Here is a 14,254-nt window from a genome sequence, read left to right on the forward strand (position 1 = left end):
AATAGGGGCTGTACTGACTGGTGCTGTGCTGTGTAATGCTGGCTCAGGTGTGGATTATGGGATCACCTGCGCTATACAGTATAATACCTGTGTATTAGGTGTATTCCGCCCGGTAATAGGGGTTGTACTGACCTCTGACTGGTGCTGTGCTGTGTAATGCTAGCTCAGGTGAGGATTATGGGATCACCTGCGCTATACAGTATAATACCTGTGTATTAGGTGTATTCCGCCTGGTAATAGGGGCTGTACTGACCTCTGACTGGTGCTGTGCTGTGTAATGCTGGCTCAGGTGTGGATTATGGGATCACCTGCGCTATACAGTATAACACCTGTGTATTAGGTGTATCCCGCCTGGTAATAGGGGCTGTACTGACCTCTGACTGGTGCTGTGCTGTGTAATGCTGGCTCAGGTGAGGATTATGGGATCACCTGCACTATACAGTATAATACCTGTGTATTAGGTGTATTCCGCCCGGTAATAGGGGCTGTACTGACCTCTGACTGGTGCTGTGCTGTGTAATGCTGGCTCAGGTGTGGATTATGGAATCACCTGCACTATACGGTATAATACCTGTGTATTAGGTGTATCCCGCCTGGTAATAGGGGCTGTACTGACCTCTGACTGGTGCTGTGCTGTGTAATGCTGGCTCAGGTGTGGATTATGGGATCACCTGCACTATACGGTATAATACCTGTGTATTAGGTGTATTCCGCCAGGTAATAGGGGCTGCACTGACCTCTGACTGGTGCTGTGCTGTGTAATGCTGGCTCAGGTGTGGATTATGAGATCACCTGCACTATACGGTATAATACCTGTGTATTAGGTGTATTCCGCCTGGTAATAGGGGCTGTACTGACCTCTGACTGGTGCTGTGCTGTGTAATGCTGGCTCAGGTGTGGATTATGGGATCACCTGCGCTATACAGTATAACACCTGTGTATTAGGTGTATTCCGCCCGGTAATAGGGGCTGTACTGACCTCTGACTGGTGCTGTGCTGTGTAATGCTGGCTCAGGTGTGGATTATGGGATCACCTGCGCTATACAGTATAATACCTGTGTATTAGGTGTATTCCGCCCGGTAATAGGGTCTGCACTGACCTCTGACTGGTGCTGTGATGTGTAATGCTTGCTCAGGTGTGGATTATGGGATCACCTGCGCTATACAGTATAATACCTGTGTATTAGGTGTATTCCGCCAGGTAATAGGGGCTGCACTGACCTCTGACTGGTGCTGTGCTGTGTAATGCTGGCTCAGGTGTGGATTATGGGATCACCTGCACTATACAGTATAATACCTGTGTATTAGGTGTATTCCGCCCGGTAATAGGGTCTGCACTGACCTCTGACTGGTGCTGTGCTGTGTAATGCTGGCTCAGGTGTGGATTATGGGATCACCTGCACTATACAGTATAATACCTGTGTATTAGGTATATTCCGCCCGGTAATAGGGGCTGTACTGACCTCTGACTGGTGCTGTGCTGTGTAATGCTGGCTCAGGTGTGGATTATGAGATCACCTGCACTATACGGTATAATACCTGTGTATTAGGTGTATTCCGCCTGGTAATAGGGGCTGTACTGACCTCTGACTGGTGCTGTGCTGTGTAATGCTGGCTCAGGTGTGGATTATGGGATCACCTGCGCTATACAGTATAATACCTGTGTATTAGGTGTATTCCGCCCGGTAATAGGGTCTGCACTGACCTCTGACTGGTGCTGTGCTGTGTAATGCTGGCTCAGGTGTGGATTATGGGATCACCTGCGCTATACAGTATAATACCTGTGTATTAGGTGTATTCCGCCAGGTAATAGGGGCTGCACTGACCTCTGACTGGTGCTGTGCTGTGTAATGCTGGCTCAGGTGTGGATTATGGGATCACCTGCGCTATACAGTATAATACCTGTGTATTAGGTGTATTCCGCCCGGTAATAGGGGTTGTACTGACCTCTGACTGGTGCTGTGCTGTGTAATGCTAGCTCAGGTGAGGATTATGGGATCACCTGCGCTATACAGTATAATACCTGTGTATTAGGTGTATTCCGCCTGGTAATAGGGGCTGTACTGACCTCTGACTGGTGCTGTGCTGTGTAATGCTGGCTCAGGTGTGGATTATGGGATCACCTGCGCTATACAGTATAACACCTGTGTATTAGGTGTATCCCGCCTGGTAATAGGGGCTGTACTGACCTCTGACTGGTGCTGTGCTGTGTAATGCTGGCTCAGGTGAGGATTATGGGATCACCTGCACTATACAGTATAATACCTGTGTATTAGGTGTATTCCGCCCGGTAATAGGGGCTGTACTGACCTCTGACTGGTGCTGTGCTGTGTAATGCTGGCTCAGGTGTGGATTATGGAATCACCTGCACTATACGGTATAATACCTGTGTATTAGGAGTATCCCGCCTGGTAATAGGGGCTGTACTGACCTCTGACTGGTGCTGTGCTGTGTAATGTTGGCTCAGGTGTGGATTATGGGATCACCTGCACTATACGGTATAATACCTGTGTATTAGGTGTATTCCGCCAGGTAATAGGGGCTGCACTGACCTCTGACTGGTGCTGTGCTGTGTAATGCTGGCTCAGGTGTGGATTATGAGATCACCTGCACTATACGGTATAATACCTGTGTATTAGGTGTATTCCGCCTGGTAATAGGGGCTGTACTGACCTCTGACTGGTGCTGTGCTGTGTAATGCTGGCTCAGGTGTGGATTATGGGATCACCTGCGCTATACAGTATAACACCTGTGTATTAGGTGTATTCCGCCCGGTAATAGGGGCTGTACTGACCTCTGACTGGTGCTGTGCTGTGTAATGCTGGCTCAGGTGTGGATTATGGGATCACCTGCGCTATACAGTATAATACCTGTGTATTAGGTGTATTCCGCCCGGTAATAGGGTCTGCACTGACCTCTGACTGGTGCTGTGATGTGTAATGCTGGCTCAGGTGTGGATTATGGGATCACCTGCGCTATACAGTATAATACCTGTGTATTAGGTGTATTCCGCCAGGTAATAGGGGCTGCACTGACCTCTGACTGGTGCTGTGCTGTGTAATGCTGGCTCAGGTGTGGATTATGGGATCACCTGCACTATACAGTATAATACCTGTGTATTAGGTGTATTCCGCCCGGTAATAGGGTCTGCACTGACCTCTGACTGGTGCTGTGCTGTGTAATGCTGGCTCAGGTGTGGATTATGGGATCACCTGCGCTATACAGTATAATACCTGTGTATTAGGTGTATTCCGCCAGGAAATAGGGGCTGCACTGACCTCTGACTGGTGCTGTGCTGTGTAATGCTGGCTCAGGTGTGGATTATGGGATCACCTGCACTATACAGTATAATACCTGTGTATTAGGTGTATTCCGCCTGGTAATAGGGGCTGTACTGACCTCTGACTGGTGCTGTGCTGTGTAATGCTGGCTCAGGTGTGGATTATGGGATCACCTGCGCTATACAGTATAATACCTGTGTATTAGGTGTATTCCGCCCGGTAATAGGGGCTGTACTGACCTCTGACTGGTGCTGTGCTGTGTAATGCTGGCTCAGGTGTGGATTATGGGATCACCTGCACTATACAGTATAATACCTGTGTATTAGGTATATTCCGCCCGGTAATAGGGGCTGTACTGACCTCTGACTGGTGCTGTGCTGTGTAATGCTGGCTCAGGTGTGGATTATGAGATCACCTGCACTATACGGTATAATACCTGTGTATTAGGTGTATTCCGCCTGGTAATAGGGGCTGTACTGACCTCTGACTGGTGCTGTGCTGTGTAATGCTGGCTCAGGTGTGGATTATGGGATCACCTGCGCTATACAGTATAATACCTGTGTATTAGGTGTATTCCGCCCGGTAATAGGGTCTGCACTGACCTCTGACTGGTGCTGTGCTGTGTAATGCTGGCTCAGGTGTGGATTATGGGATCACCTGCGCTATACAGTATAATACCTGTGTATTAGGTGTATTCCGCCAGGTAATAGGGGCTGCACTGACCTCTGACTGGTGCTGTGCTGTGTAATGCTGGCTCAGGTGTGGATTATGGGATCACCTGCACTATACAGTATAATACCTGTGTATTAGGTGTATTCCGCCAGGTAATAGGGGCTGCACTGACCTCTGACGGGTGCTGTGCTGTGTAAAGCTGGCTCAGGTGAGGATTATGGGATCACCTGCACTATACAGTATAATAAGGTGTATTCCGCCCGGTAATAGGGGCTGCACTGACCTCTGACTGGTGCTGTGCTGTGTAATGCTGGCTCAGGTGAGGATTATGGGATCACCTGCACTATACAGTATAACACCTGTGTATTAGGTGTATTCCGCCCGGTAATAGGGTCTGCATTGACCTCTGACTGGTGCTGTGCTGTGTAATGCTGGCTCAGGTGTGGATTATGGGATCACCTGCGCTATACAGTATAATACCTGTGTATTGGGTGTATTCCGCCCGGTAATAGGGGCTGTACTGACCTCTGACTGGTGCTGTGCTGTGTAATGTTGGCTCAGGTGTGGATTATGGGATCACCTGCGCTATACAGTATAATACCTGTGTATTAGGTGTATTCCACCCGGTAATAGCGGCTGTACTGACCTCTGACTGGTACTGTGCTGTGTAATGCTGGCTCAGGTGTGGATTATGGGATCACCTGCACTATACAGTATAATACCTGTGTATTAGGTGTATCCCGCCTGGTAATAGGGGCTGTACTGACCTCTGACTGGTGCTGTGCTGTGTAATGTTGGCTCAGGTGAGGATTATGGGATCACCTGCGCTATACAGTATAATACCTGTGTATTAGGTGTATTCCGCCCGGTAATAGGGGTTGTACTGACCTCTGACTGGTGCTGTGCTGTGTAATGCTGGCTCAGGTGAGGATTATGGGATCACCTGCGCTATACAGTATAATACCTGTGTATTAGGTGTATTCCGCCCGGTAATAGGGGCTGTACTGACCTCTGACTGGTGCTGTGCTGTGTAATGCTGGCTCAGGTGTGGATTATGGGATCACCTGCGCTATACAGTATAACACCTGTGTATTAGGTGTATCCCGCCTGGTTATAGGGGCTGTACTGACCTCTGACTGGTGCTGTGCTGTGTAATGCTGGCTCAGGTGAGGATTATGGGATCACCTGCACTATACAGTATAATACCTGTGTATTAGGTGTATTCCGCCCGGTAATAGGGGCTGTACTGACCTCTGACTGGTGCTGTGCGTTGTAATGCTGGCTCAGGTGTGGATTATGGGATCACCTGCGCTATACAGTATAACACCTGTGTATTAGGTGTATTCCGCCCGGTAATAGGGGCTGTACTGACCTCTGACTGGTGCTGTGCTGTGTAATGTTGGCTCAGGTGTGGATTATGGGATCACCTGCACTATACAGTATAATACCTGTGTATTAGGTGTATCCCGCCCGGTAATAGGGGCTGTACTGACCTCTGACTGGTGCTGTGCTGTGTAATGCTGGCTCAGGTGTGGATTATGGGATCACCTGCACTATACAGTATAATACCTGTGTATTAGGTGTATCCCGCCTGGTAATAGGGGCTGTACTGACCTCTGACTGGTGCTGTGCTGTGTAATGCTGGCTCAGGTGTGGATTATGGGATCACCTGCACTATACAGTATAATACCTGTGTATTAGGTGTATCCCGCCTGGTAATAGGGGCTGTACTGACCTCTGACTGGTGCTGTGCTGTGTAATGCTGGCTCAGGTGTGAATTATGGGATCCCCTGCACTGTACGGTATAATACCTGTGTATTAGGTGTATTCCGCCTGGTAATAGGGGCTGTACTGACCTCTGACTGGTACTGTGCTGTGTAATGCTAGCTCAGGTGTGGATTATGGGATCACCTGCACTATACAGTATAATACCTGTGTATTAGGTGTATTCCGCCTGGTAATAGGGGCTGTACTGACCTCTGACTGGTGCTGTGCTGTGTAATGCTGGCTCAGGTGTGGATTATGGGATCACCTGCACTATACAGTATAATACCTGTGTATTAGGTGTATCCCGCCTGGTAATAGGGGCTGTACTGACCTCTGACTGGTGCTGTGCTGTGTAATGCTGGCTCAGGTGTGGATTATGGGATCACCTGCACTATACAGTATAATACCTGTGTATTAGGTGTATTCCGCCTGGTAATAGGGGCTGTACTGACCTCTGACTGGTGCTGTGCTGTGTAATGCTGGCTCAGGTGTGGATTATGGGATCACCTGCACTATACAGTATAATACCTGTGTATTAGGTGTATTCCGCCTGGTAATAGGGGCTGTACTGACCTCTGACTGGTGCTGTGCTGTGTAATGCTGGCTCAGGTGTGGATTATGGGATCACCTGCACTATACAGTATAATACCTGTGTATTAGGTGTATTCCGCCAGGTAATAGGGGCTGCACTGACCTCTGACTGGTGCTGTGCTGTGTAATGCTGGCTCAGGTGTGTATTATGGGATCACCTGCACTATACAGTATAATACCTGTGTATTGGGTGTATTCCACCTGGTAATAGGGGTTGTACTGACCTCTGACTGGTACTGTGCTGTGTAATGCTGGCTCAGGTGTGGATTATGGGATCACCTGCACTATGCAGTATAATACCTGTGTATTAGGTGTATTCTGCCCGGTAATAGGGTCTGTACTGACCTCTGACTGGTGCTGTGCTGTGTAATGCTGGCTCAGGTGTGGATTATGGGATCACCTGCACTATACAGTATAATACCTGTGTATTAGGTGTATTCCGCCTGGTAATAGGGGCTGTACTGACCTCTGACTGGTGCTGTGCTGTGCAATGCTGGCTCAGGTGTGGATAATGGTATCACCTGCACTATACAGTATAATACCTGTGTATTAGGTGTATTCCGCCCGGTAATAGGGGCTGTACTGGCCTCTGACTGGTGCTGTGCTGTGTAATGCTGGCTCAGGTGTGGATTATGGGATCACCTGCACTATGCAGTATAATACCTGTGTATTAGGTGTATTCCGCCCGGTAATAGGGGCTTTACTGACCTCTGACTGGTGCTGTGCTGTGTAATGCTGGCTCAGGTGTGGATTATGGGATCACCTGCACTATACAGTATAATACCTGTGTATTAGGTGTATTCCACCCGGTAATAGGGGCTGTACTGACCTCTGACTGGTGCTGTGCTGTGTAATGCTGGCTCAGGTGAGGATTATGGGATCACCTGCACTATACAGTATAATACCTGTGTATTAGGTGTATTCCGCCCGGTAATAGGGGCTGTACTGACCTCTGACTGGTGCTGTACTGTGTAATGCTGGCTCAGGTGAGGATTATGGGATCACCTGCGCTATACGGTATAATACCTGTGTATTGGGTGTATCCCGCCTGGTAATAGGGTCTGTACTGACCTCTGACTGGTGCTGTACTGTGTAATGCTGGCTCAGGTGAGGATTATGGAATCACCTGCGCTATACGGTATAATACCTGTGTATTAGGTGTATTCCGCCTGGTAATAGGGGCTGTACTGACCTCTGACTGGTGCTGTGCTGTGTAATGCTGGCTCAGGTGAGGATTATGGGATCACCTGCACTATACAGTATAATACCTGTGTATTGGGTGTATTCCGCCTGGTAATAGGGGCTGTACTGACCTCTGACTGGTGCTGTGCTGTGTAATGCTGGCTCAGGTTAGGATTATGGGATCACCTGCACTATACAGTATAATACCTGTGTATTGGGTGTATTCCGCCTGGTAATAGGGGCTGTACTGACCTCTGACTGGTGCTGTGCTGAGTTGGTACAAGAGAGGACTTTGCAATTGAGGCAGCGTGATGGGGGGTGGTGTGATGTGGTGCAATGTGATGGGGGCAGTGTGATGGGGCACAATGTGATGGCGGCAGTGTGATGGGGCACGATGTGATGCTTGGGTTGTGATGGGGCAGCGTGATGGGGCACAATGTGATGGGGGCAGTGTAATGGGGCGCAGTGTGATGGGGCACGATGTGATGCTTGGGTTGTGATGGGGCAGCGTGATGGGGCACAATGTGATGGGGGGCAGTGTGATGGGGCAGCGTGATGGGGGCAGTGTGATGGGGTGCAGTGTGATGGGGTGCAGTGTGATGGGGCGCAGTGTGATGGGGCGCAGTGTGATGGGGTGCAGTGTGATGGGGGCAGAGTAATGGGGGCAGTGTGATGGGGCGCAGTGTGATGGGGGCAGTGTGATGGGGCAGTGTGATGGGGCGCAGTGTGATGGGGGTAGTGTGATGGTGGTAGTGTGATAGGGCGCAGTGTGATGGGGGTAGTGTGATGGGGGGCAGAGTGATGGGACGCTGATGTGCTTGTCCCTTCATTAGTGGTAAGAGTGGCAGCTCCTTGTGCAGCTTTTGGGGCAAAAATCACATAATCCAGTTGTGAGGGCATGTGCCTCCGCTGTGCGTGCCCAGTGACCACAGACCTAGAACAATAGGGAAATCCCTCTTACCATCATAAACGGATTGCACCCACTGCGCAGCAGACGGGTATGTTGCTGCTACTACCTAGATACTGTGCCCGGTTCTGTATAGGTCACTGGTGCGGCCTCATCTAGATACTGTGCCCGGTTCTGTATAGGTCACTGGTGCGGCCTCATCTAGATACTGTGCCCAGTTCTGTGTAGGTCACTGGTGCAGCCTCATCTAGATACTGTGCCCGGTTCTGTATAGGTCACTGGTTCAGCCTCATCTAGATACTGTGCCCAGTTCTGTATAGTTCCCTGGTGCGGCCTCATCTAGATACTGTGTCCGGTTCTGTATAGGTCACTGGTGCGGCCTCATCTAGATACTGTGCCCGGTTCTGTATAGGTCACTGGTGCGGCCTCATCTAGATACTGTGCCCGGTTCTGTATAGGTCACTGGTGCGGCCTCATCTAGATACTGTGCCCGGTTCTGTATAGGTCACTGGTGCGGCCTCATCTACTGTATATACTGTGCCCGGTTCTGTATAGGTCACTGGTGCGGCCTCATCTAGATACTGTGCCCGGTTCTGTATAGGTCACTGGTGCGGCCTCATCTAGATACTGTGCCCGGTTCTGTATAGGTCACTGGTGCGGCCTCATCTAGATACTGTGCCCGGTTCTGTATAGGTCACTGGTGCGGCCTCATCTAGATACTGTGCCCGGTTCTGTATAGGTCACTGGTGCGGCCTCATCTATATACTGTGCCCGGTTCTGTATAGGTCACTGGTACGGCCTCATCTAGATACTGTGCCCAGTTCTGTATAGGTCACTGGTACGGCCTAATCTAGATACTGTGCCCACTTCTGTATAGGTCACTGGTACAGCCTCATGTATATACTGTGCCCAGTTCTGCATAGGTAACTGGGGCGGCCTCATGTATATACTGTGCCCAGTTCTGTATAGGTCACTGGTGCTGCCTCATCTAGATACTGTGCCCAGTTCTGTATAGGTCACTGGTGCTGCCTCATCTAGATACTGTGCCCAGTTCTGTATAGGTCACTGGTGCTGCCTCATCTAGATACTGTGCCCGGTTCTGTATAGGTCACTGGTGCGGCCTCATCTAGATACTGTGCCCGGTTCTGTATAGGTCACTGGTACGGCCTCATCTAGATACTGTGCCCAGTTCTGTATAGGTTACTGGTGCGGCCTCATCTATATATTGTGCCCAGTTCTGTATAGGTCACTGGTGCCGCCTCATCTAGAGACTGTGCCCAGTTCTGTATAGGTCACTGGTACGTCCTCATCTAGATACTGTGCCCAGTTCTGTATAGGTCACTGGTGCGGCCTCATCTAGATACTGTGTCCAGTTCTGTATAGGTCACTGGTGCGGCCTCATCTATATACTGTGCCCAGTTCTGTATAGGTCACTGGTGCGGCCTCATCTAGATACTGTGCCCGGTTCTGTATAGGTCACTGGTGCGGCCTCATCTAGATACTGTGCCCGGTTCTGTATGGGTCACTGGTGCTGCCTCATCTAGATACTGTGCCCAGTTCTGTATAGGTCACTGGTGCGGCCTCCTTTAAATACTGTGCCCAGTTCTGTATAGGTCACTGGTACGGCCTCATCTAGATACTGTGCCCGGTTCTGTATAGGTCACTGGTGCGGCCTCATCTAGATACTGTGTCCAGTTCTGTATAGGTCACTGGTGCGGCCTCATCTAGATACTGTGTCCAGTTCTGTATAGGTCACTGGTACGTCCTCATCTAGATACTGTGCCCAGTTCTGTATAGGTCACTGGTACGGCCTCATCTAGATACTGTGCCCAGTTCTGTATAGGTCACTGGTGCGGCCTCCTTTAAATACTGTGCCCAGTTCTGTATAGGTCACTGGTACGGCCTCATCTAGATACTGTGCCCGGTTCTGTATAGGTCACTGGTGCGGCCTCATCTAGATACTGTGTCCAGTTCTGTATAGGTCACTGGTACGGCCTCATCTAGATACTGTGCCCGGTTCTGTATAGGTCACTGGTGCGGCCTCATCTAGATACTGTGTCCAGTTCTGTATAGGTCACTGGTGCAGCCTCATCTATATACTGTGCCCGGTTCTGTATAGGTCACTGGTGCGGCCTCATCTAGATACTGTGCCTGGTTCTGTATAGGTCACTGGTACGGCCTTATCTAGATACTGTGCCCAGTTCTGTATAGGTCACTGGTGCGGCCTCCTTTAAATACTGTGCCCAGTTCTGTATAGGTCACTGGTACGGCCTCATCTAGATACTGTGCCCAGTTCTGTATAGGTCACTGGTGCGGCCTCATCTAGATACTGTGCCCGGTTCTGTATAGGTCACTGGTGCGGCCTCATCTAGATACTGTGTCCAGTTCTGTATAGGTCCCTGGTGCGGCCTCATCTAGATACTGTGCCCAATTCTGTATAGGTCACTGGTGCGGCCTCATCTAGATACTGTGCCCGGTTCTGTATAGGTCACTGGTGCTGCCTCATCTAGATACTGTGCCCAGTTCTGTATAGGTCACTGGTACAGCCTCATCTATATACTGTGCCCAGTTCTGTATAGGTCACTGGTACAGCCTCATCTAGATACTGTGCCCAGTTCTGTATAGGTCACTGGTACGTCCTCATCTAGATACTGTGCCCAGTTCTGTATAGGTCACTGGTGCGGCCTCATCTAGATACTGTGCCCAGTTCTGTATAGGTTACTGGTGAGGCCTCATCTAGATACTGTGCCCGGTGCTGTATAGGTCACTGGTGCAGCCTCATCTAGGTACTGTGCCCGGCTCTGTATAGGTCACTGGTGCGGCCTCATCTATATACTGTGCCCAGTTCTGTATAGGTCACTGGTGCGGCCTCATCTAGATACTGTGCCCAGTTCTGTATAGGTCATGGGTGCCACCTCATCTAGATACTGTGCCCGGTTCTGTATAGGTCACTGGTGCGGCCTCATCTAGATACTGTGCCCAGTTCTGTATAGGTCACTGGTGCAGCCTCATCTAGATACTGTGCCCAGTTCTGTATAGGTCACTGGTACAGCCTCATCTAGATACTGTGCCCAGCTCTGTATAGGTCACTGGTGCGGCCTCATCTAGATACTGTGCCCAATTCTGTATAGGTCACTGGTACAGCCTCATCTATATACTGTGCCCAGTTCTGTATAGGTCACTGGTACAGCCTCATCTAGATACTGTGCCCAGTTCTGTATAGGTCACTGGTACAGCCTCATCTATATACTGTGCCCAGTTCTGTATAGGTCACTGGTACAGCCTCATCTAGATACTGTGCCCAGTTCTGTACAGGTCACTGGTGCGGCCTCATCTATATACTGTGCCCAGTTCTGTGTAGGTCACTGGTGCGGCCTCATCTAGATACTTTGCCCGGTTCTGTATAGGTCACAGGTGCGGCCTCATCTAGATACTGTGTCCAGTTCTGTATAGGTCACTGGTGCAGCCTCATCTAGATACTGTGCCCGGTTCTGTATAGGTCACTGGTGCGGCCTCATCTAGATACTGTATCCAGTTCTGTATAGGTCACTGGTGCAGCCTCATCTAGATACTGTGCCCGGTTCTGTATAGGTCACTGGTGCGGCCTCATCTAGATACTGTGCCTGGTTCTGTATAGGTCACTGGTACGGCCTCATCTAGATACTGTGCCCAGTTCTGTATAGGTCACTGGTGCGGCCTCCTTTAAATACTGTGCCCAGTTCTGTATAGGTCACTGGTACGGCCTCATCTAGATACTGTGCCCGGTTCTGTATAGGTCACTGGTGCGGCCTCATCTAGATACTGTGTCCAGTTCTGTATAGGTCACTGGTGCAGCCTCATCTAGATACTGTGCCCGGTTCTGTATAGGTCACTGGTGCGGCCTCATCTAGATACTGTGTCCAGTTCTGTATAGGTCACTGGTGCAGCCTCATCTAGATACTGTGCCCGGTTCTGTATAGGTCACTGGTGCGGCCTCATCTAGATACTGTGCCTGGTTCTGTATAGGTCACTGGTACGGCCTCATCTAGATACTGTGCCCAGTTCTGTATAGGTCACTGGTGCGGCCTCCTTTAAATACTGTGCCCAGTTCTGTATAGGTCACTGGTACGGCCTCATCTAGATACTGTGCCCAGTTCTGTATAGGTCACTGGTGCGGCCTCCTTTAAATACTGTGCCCAGTTCTGTATAGGTCACTGGTACGGCCTCATCTAGATACTGTGCCCGGTTCTGTATAGGTCACTGGTGCGGCCTCATCTAGATACTGTGTCCGGTTCTGTATAGGTCACTGGTACGGCCTCATCTAGATACTGTGCCCGGTTCTGTATAGGTCACTGGTGCAGCCTCATCTAGATACTGTGCCCGGTTCTGTATAGGTCACTGGTGCGGCCTCATCTAGATACTGTGCCTGGTTCTGTATAGGTCACTGGTACGGCCTCATCTAGATACTGTGCCCAGTTCTGTATAGGTCACTGGTGCGGCCTCCTTTAAATACTGTGCCCAGTTCTGTATAGGTCACTGGTACGGCCTCATCTAGATACTGTGCCCGGTTCTGTATAGGTCACTGGTGCGGCCTCATCTAGATACTGTGCCCGGTTCTGTATAGGTCACTGGTGCGGCCTCATCTAGATACTGTGCCCAGTTCTGTATAGGTCACCGGTGCGGCCTCATCTAGATACTGTGCCCTGTTCTGTATAGGTCACTGGTGCGGCCTCATCTAGATACTGTGCCCAGTTCTGTATAGGTCACTGGTGCGGCCTCATCTAGATACTGTGCCCGGTTCTGTATAGGTCTCTGGTGCGGCCTCATCTAGATACTGTGCCCAGTACTGTATAGGTCACTGGTGCGGCCTCATCTAGATATACTGTGCCCAGTTCTGTATAATTCACTGGTACGGCCTCATCTAGATACTGTGCCCGGTTCTGTATAGGTCATTGGTGCGTCCTCATCTAGATACTGTGCCGAGTTCTGTATAGGTCCCTGGTGCGGCCTCCTCTAGATACTGTGCCCGGTTCTGTATTGATCACTGGTGCGGCCTCATCTAGATACTGTGCCGAGTTCTTTATAGGTCACTGGTGCGGCCTCATCTAGATACTGTGCACGGTTCTGTATAGGTCACAGGTGCGGCCTCATCTAGATACTGTGCCCAGTTCTGTATAGGTCACTGGTGCGGCCTCATCTAGAGATACTGTGCCCAGTTCTGTATAGGTCACTGGTGCGGCCTCATCTAGAGATACTGTGCCCAGTTCTGTACAGGTCACTGGTGCGGCCTCATCTAGTTACTGTGCCCGGTTCTGTATAGGTCACCGGTGCGGCCTCATCTAGATACTGTGCCCGGCTCTGTATAGGTCACTGGTGCGGCCTCATCTAGAGATATTGTGCCCGGCTCTGTATAGGTCACTGGTGCGGCCTCATCTAGAGATACTGTGCCCGGTTCTGTATAGGTCACCGGTGCGGCCTCATCTATATACTGTGCCCGGTTCTGTATAGGTCACTGGTGCAGCCTCATCTAGAGATACTGTGCCCGGTTCTGTATAGGTCACTGGTGCTGCCTCATCTAGATACTGTGCCCGGTTCTGTATAGGTCACTGGTACGGCCTCATCTAGATACTGTGCCCGGTTCTGTATAGTTCACTGGTACGGCCTCATATAGATACTGTCCCTGGTTCTGTATAGGTCACTGGTGCGGCCTCATCTAGATACTGTGCCCGGTTCTGTATAGGTCTCTGGTGCGGCCTCATCTAGATACTGTGCCCAGTACTGTATAGGTCACTGGTGCGGCCTCATCTAGATATACTGTGCCCAGTTCTGTATAATTCACTGGTACGGCCTCATCTAGATACTGTGCCCGGTTCTG

The sequence above is a fragment of the Crinia signifera genome, chromosome 9 (assembly GCF_055691185.1).
Source record: "Crinia signifera chromosome 9, ASM5569118v1, whole genome shotgun sequence".
NCBI classification, from domain to species: Eukaryota; Metazoa; Chordata; class Amphibia; order Anura; family Myobatrachidae; genus Crinia; species Crinia signifera.